This window comes from Palaemon carinicauda, chromosome 16 (assembly GCF_036898095.1).
Source record: "Palaemon carinicauda isolate YSFRI2023 chromosome 16, ASM3689809v2, whole genome shotgun sequence".
Taxonomy (NCBI): domain Eukaryota; kingdom Metazoa; phylum Arthropoda; class Malacostraca; order Decapoda; family Palaemonidae; genus Palaemon; species Palaemon carinicauda.
Genome location: NC_090740.1, coordinates 100,183,054 through 100,190,186, shown reverse-complemented (window position 1 = coordinate 100,190,186; position 7,133 = coordinate 100,183,054).

The following is a 7,133-nucleotide window of genomic DNA, read 5'->3' as shown; positions in this document are numbered from 1 at the left end:
TCCCCCTAAACATTATCAGACATCCATATTCAAAAAAAAAAGAAAAAAGAAAAAAAAGACTTAACATCTATTGGATGACTTCTGTAATTTAAATGATATCATATAATTGGTCATGGTATATTATTAACATCTGAAAATTATTCTCTCTCTCTCTCTCTCTCTCTCTCTCTCTCTCTCTCTCTCTCTTCACGCTAGTATCTACTTGTGTGAATGGGGACTAGGAAACTGATATATATATATATATATATATAGCATCGTGTCAAGAAAAATCAGGAGGTTACCTAACTTCTGATTTACTACAAAAATCGTTAGATGAAAAGTCCAGATAAACGGACAAAGAACATGAATTATTGACATTTTAGGGTACGTAACGAGTATCTTGATGGACATTCATTTTGTATATAATGCACCAGTATTGATTAATTGGATTACGTCGAAATTCTTTTGGGTTTTTTATTTTCTTATTCAAGCATATAATATTTCTAGATTGACAACTGCTGAGAGTTTGAGCAGTGACCCAATAGCTCGATCACCATAGAAGAATGCCAGAGAAATAGGATAGGAAAACTTTGATAAAATACATGTTAACAATTGAAGAAACGTTAGAGAAACTGATAACATATAGAAAAATGTTTCATAGAATATGAGTAAGGTTTAGGTTATGGAAATTGTTTTATGTAAAATCTTTTTTTCTAAAAATTACATAAAAATATAATCACAATTTCCATATTGAAATTAATCAAGTACTGAACCTTTTCAAAAGTAAACGTATACACAACATGATTTATTCAAATAATGGAGTGAAGTTAACTTTGCGAAAAAGAAGAGAGAAAATACCTTCACTGTCAATATATTATATCACAATTCCATTGAATCGGTGATTTTTTCCTAAACAATGAGGTTACACTATTTTCAAAGCTATAATAGACACTTGGAATATGACAAATTGTGATCTTGATATTCCTGCATATTCTGTGAAATTAAATCGTTTCTGCTCTCTTGTTTTTATTATTATTATTATTATTATTATTATTATTATTATTATTATTATTATTATTATTATTATTATTATTATTATTATTATTATTATTATTTTCTTTCATTAGCTAAGCTAAAATGCTATTTGGAAAAGCTAGATTCTATAAGCTCTAGGAGAATATAATTATGTGATAACATGCAATAAATATCACATGAATCCTATTTGGGCCATCACAAATTAGATTATCATATTATTATGAGTCATATATACATTCAATGTAACTATTTATCATTAAAAACTCCTCCTACGCCTATTGACACAAAAGGGTGCCAGTTGGATTTCGACAGTTATCTCTACGTTGAGCTTTTAATTCACAAATTTTCCACTCATCATCTCTCACTTGACGCTTCATAGTTGTCAACCCTTGTAGGCCTTGGTCTTCCATTTTTTTTTTAGTGCCTTGTGGAGCCTAGTTGGAAGTTTAGTGAGGTAATTTCTCTTGGGAGGACGAAGAGGTTGCCCAAACAGTCTCCATAAACCATTCACCATGATCTCATCCACATATGGTACTCGAGTAATCTCTTTTATAATTTCATTTTTAATCCTGGCCTATTATTTAGCTCCCAATATTCTTCAGAGTACTTTGTTATTAAATCTACTAAATTTATTGGCGATTGTTTTTTGGTTATAGCACGACTCATTTCCATACAGTAACACATATCTCACCAGACTGATATAAAGCCTGATTTTTATATATAATTTCAGGCTTTTAGATTTCCAAATTTCAATCCACCTAGCTATTTTCTGATTTGCTTTTTTCAGTCTTTCACTAAAGTCCAATTCTAAAGCCCCTGTCTTGGAGATCATAGTTCGCTAAATACTTGAATAATTCTACATCATTAATCCGTTTTCCTTCCAATCATATTTCATCTTCCATTGCATATTCTGTTCTTAACATATCTGTCTTTCTTCTGTTTATCTTGAGCCCAACAGCATGTGATACTTCATGCAATCTGGTAACCAAGCTTTGTAAGTTCTGCGGTGTTCTTTTAAAAAGGACAGCATCTTCAGCATACTCTTAGCCAGCTAATTTCCTATTACCAATCCAGTTCAATCACCCGCCACCTCCAACTGTTCTACGCATTACAAAATCCATGAGGAGGATGAACAACATAGGTGATAACAAATTCTCTTGGAGTACACTATCAGAGGCTTTTTCATAGTCCTCAAATTCCATCAAATGTTTTCTATACTCCCGCTTTGCTGATAATATGTCTTAAAATAAAAATTTGGTCAGTACAACTTCTACCTTTTGTAAATATTGCTTGTTCATCTCTCAGGTTTTCATCAGTCTTTCTCTCTAGTCTCCTTGAAATAAGTATGCTATATATTTTCCGGACCTCTGTCGTAAGTGCGATGGTTCTATAATTATTGCAATCAGTCAGATCTTTTTTGTCGATATTTTCAACAATACTCCTAGCTCCCATTCATCAGGTTTTGCCTCTTCATTCCACATTCTACAGTATTGTTTTGTAAGTATTATCTGGGTCTCTTTATTTTTAGCCTGTTTCATCTAAGCAGTTATTACATCATAACCAGAGGCTTTCTATCTCTTTAGTTTTTTAATGATAGCTTCGACTTCAAACACACTGAATTTATTCATAGGAACACCAAGGTATTCACCAGCCTTAGGTATATCAATTAAATTGTTCCCTTGGTATTTCCTATTCATGAATTCTCTAAACAGTATCATCCAACGTTGCCTTTCTTAATCCTCTGTTGTTATAACATAGTCATCCCTCTTTTTGATAATTATATGCTTCTGTTTCTTCTTTGCCACAGTCAAGATTCCATTAATAATTCTAAGAGTGATTCTTACTCCATAGTCATTCCCCGAATTCATAGCTTTGTCAGTCTCATCTGTATTCCTGTCTAAATAATCTCTCTAGTTATTCCTGGTTTTTCTTTTGAACTCATTGTCAATACTGGAATACTAATCATGCTTTACCTCGTAATTTTCTTTACTTCCCTGAAAACTTTCAACAATCAATTTCTGTGTTTGTCTCCCTTTTTATAGTATTCCAATTATTATTTGATATCCATGGCTTTTTCCATGTTACTGTATATCCCAAAACTTCACTTCCAACACACTGATATATTTCCTTTACATCACACCGTTCTAGATTAATTGACTGTTCTTCGTCTCTTAAAGTCTGTAAGACTGCAAAACGATTCCTACTTTAATAGATTTGTCTTTGTGCTCATCTTCCAGTAATGTGATTATATTAAACCAAAGTACTCTATCAGTATTTCTGTTTGGTGCTTTAAGTTTTAATTTCAGTGTATCAATGAGGGTTTGGTATCACTACTAATATGTGAAACCTCTGTACTAACCGTGTATCACACGATCGTACATAGTAACGAAATTCTTTTTTTTTTTTTTTTTTTTTGGAAATTTACTCCATGATGCCAGACTTACAAGCCCCAGCGAAGCATCACATACCGACAGACTTGCACTCTGCAACGCATGTCTTCCTACACAATGACACTAGCAAGCCAGCGCTAATGCCCCCTTACACGGGCCCTTTCCTTGTGATCCGATGCAGTCCGAAAGCTTTCCTACTACTACTAAACCTTCGTGGCAAAGAAGACTGGGTCTCCATTGATCATCTAAAACCTGCTTATCTCCTGCCAGATGGCCCGCGTACAGTTCGCCTCTCTAGATCAGGGCACCCTATTTAACATGTACAATAAGTCCTTTTTGGGGGTGGGGAGAGACATGAACCAACCGTGTGTCACACGATCGTACATAGTAGCAACATTTTTTTTTGTATACATTATCCTTTGTATCTTCACTCTCCCCTCGCACTTTCAGGGACCTGAATAAACATATCTGTTTTTCTTGCCATTAACTGTTAACAGAAATGGTTATCGGTTGAACATGAAATTGCCTGTTATGTGTTAAGTATAAGTACTTCTTGCCCAGACTTGATGTATATATATAAACTGATGTTCTGTAATAAAGTTACTCGGTTGCTTTCATTCTACCTTATTAGTCACATCTTATCTCGGCCCGTCCCACTTCTATAGCTTTTGACATTTTTCAGAGTCCTCTTTCTCTCTTTATTATTGGCTATGTAATCTAATCTATATTTGTAATTGCCACATGGTGAAGTCCATGGACCTTTTTAGAAATATTTTTGCTGGATAAGAGTGCCTCCAATGACAAGAGTGTTTGTTGAACAGAAGCTTACGAAAGTTTACATGTTCATTTGCAATTTCGCCAAGACATTCAGCACCATCACATTCTCTATAACTTGATTATCCCAACTTTAGCGTTAAAGTCATCAATTACAATTTTCATATCTCTCTCTAAGATCTCATCAATTACACTTTGCAGTTCTTCATAGTATTCATGTATCCTTTCTTTAGGGGAATCATTTGTTGGTGCATAGCAAACCCTAATACACATATTGCTCTACTTTGATTTGAACTTTGAAGTAACAATCTAATATTCATAGCTCTCCACTCAGTTACTGCACTTTCTGTTCTCAGTGTCATCATCATTCCTTCTCATTCTCTTCTAATTTAATCTGTACTTACCGAATATATATATATATATATATATATATATATATTTATATATATATATATATATATATATATATATATGTATATACTGCCTCGGTCTAAGTAAGGTGTCCGTACCAATCCCCTTACAATGTATTTCACTTAGGGCCAAGATATCTAAACTAAATTTCATAAATTAACTCTCCACTTGCTGTAACTTCACTTTCTGATTCATGGTTCTAAAATTCCATTTACCTATTTTTAATTGTTCTTCAGTATTTACAAACTGGAAGATTCTTAGCACACGGCTAGGCACGGGGTGAGGTACCATTTTGTCATCTTATCTTTCCATTAACTGAATAAATCCATGAAGGATTCATTCGTTAGATTCCCCAAAGGATGACCAGTTCCTTGTGATGTTCAGTGCCCATCTAACTAAGGAAAGTGACCCCTGCCTGTCCTTATAAATCCCAGTAAGATCATCCTCCAGGCGTCAGAAGTAAAAGTCGAAGAGATAGTTTGTCTATCGCCTTAAGCACAATCCGTCACCCTTCTGCTAGTGACGTCTTCGAGATTTAAGGAGGTATTTCCTCCACATCTTGAGGTTTCTCATCCGCTTATTTAACCGTTGGCAAACATGGGTTTGTTAAGATATACCGCCTATTTATAAATCTAATCAATTATATATGTGATGAATAAAGAACAAAGATTTGGAGATATGTAAAACAAAATTCCACATCATAGATAGAGACAAAATTCCTACCATGCGGATTCAGAAACTAAATGGAAAACACGAAGTACCCTAAAGGTATCATGGATTACAGAATGCTTCTGGTTCTGACATAAATGACTCGCTGAAAGCAGAGTCATTTAATGCCAAGAATGATATATTATAGTAAAAGATTTACTTTACACCCGATTTCCCATACATGTGCTATATGTCCATTACTTATTGCACACACGATTAGAGAGAGAGAGAGAGAGAGAGAGAGAGAGAGAGGAGAGAGAGAGAGAGAAGAGATTGTCATGTTCAGGATCGGAGGAGGGGAGGGAGTGATAACTTCAGCAAATACCTTCATAAATGAGTTGAAGTTATGGATGTCCCAGATCTCCAAAGAGGTCTTACAGCACTTCCATTTGCTACTGCTGCCAAAAAAAAGGGACTGAACAAAAGAAGAATTTAGGTGAATTGCTCACATAAAAAAGTAAGTTCAACATAGTTTTGGATGAGTTTAAAAAATAATTTGCAGACTTGAGTAGTGATCTGCCAACAGTCACATTCATATCGAACCGGTTTTGTATCAGTGATGACAGCGACATTGCTTCTCAACTTTGATTGCTTTTATGCTAAATTTTTCTAAACTGGGGACTGAAATCATTACGCTACAAACGGACTTAGAACTGAGAAGCAAAGCAAATCACCCATGTTTTTGGAAATTAGTAGTGTTTGAGATATTTGATTTCTGAAGGAAGTTTTTCTGACACTACTTTCATGCTTTGAGTCAAAATACATGTGTAAAACTGGATTTTCCACAATGAGCGTTTTAAAATTCAAGAATAGGTCACGTCTAACTGACAGTCACCTTAAGGACTGTATGCGAATGGCAGTTATAATCCGCGAGATATCCAAGTTAGCAAAAGAAATGCAGAGTAAGCCTTCTCAGATTTTTTAGAGGTAACAAAATCTCTCTCTCTCTCTCTCTCTCTCTCTCTCTCTCTCTCTCTCTGCTTACAAAAGATTGGGTAACACTGGTGAAGATCAGGATCCCCAATAATCTCCTGCAACTTGGCATAAAGCAAAATAGTTTAGAATCCACATACCGGAACAAGTTTCAGGTGGAATGGGAAAAGATTTGGCCACATGCTCAACTGCAGCCCTGCCACTAAATAATTCCCTGTTCTACTTGTCTTGCTAGTCTCTTTCCCAATAGATGGATGCTAGTACCTGCACGTGGAACAAGAAAAGCTGAGTTTTTTTTAGTTTTCTTATAAGTTGTATGACTGGTTTAAAAAGTCTGTAGCCAGCTAATTTCTTCAAGAATTTGCTGGACACTGAGCAGTCGTATAATTTCCATTACGGATTCTGGTGTTGTAGGAATACAATACGCTATTCGAAGTCTCTTCAACCAAAACAATCAAACACCACTATTGGAAAACTAATGGCTATTCTTCCTCTTTATGCCATGTTTATTTTGTCATATTATCTGGGTAGATGGAATAACTGTGGAGGATGAATGAATATTTCGCTAACTGACATATATATATATATATATATATATTTATATATATATATATATATATATATCTGTATATATATATATATATATATATATGTGTGTGTGTGTGTACATATATATATATATATATATATACATAGAAAATATAGATACATAGATAGGTAGATAGATAGATAGATAGATAAGGATAACTCATTTTGAAATTTAGTGTCTTAAATCCATGTTATGGAAATAATATATAAGGATATTCGAAAAGAGTGGAATGGAGCCCAACACCATTTTTTCCACGACAGTTCATGGAATAGTTTTATTTTAATTTAGCCATTTTTATTTTCCTCTCTCTCTCT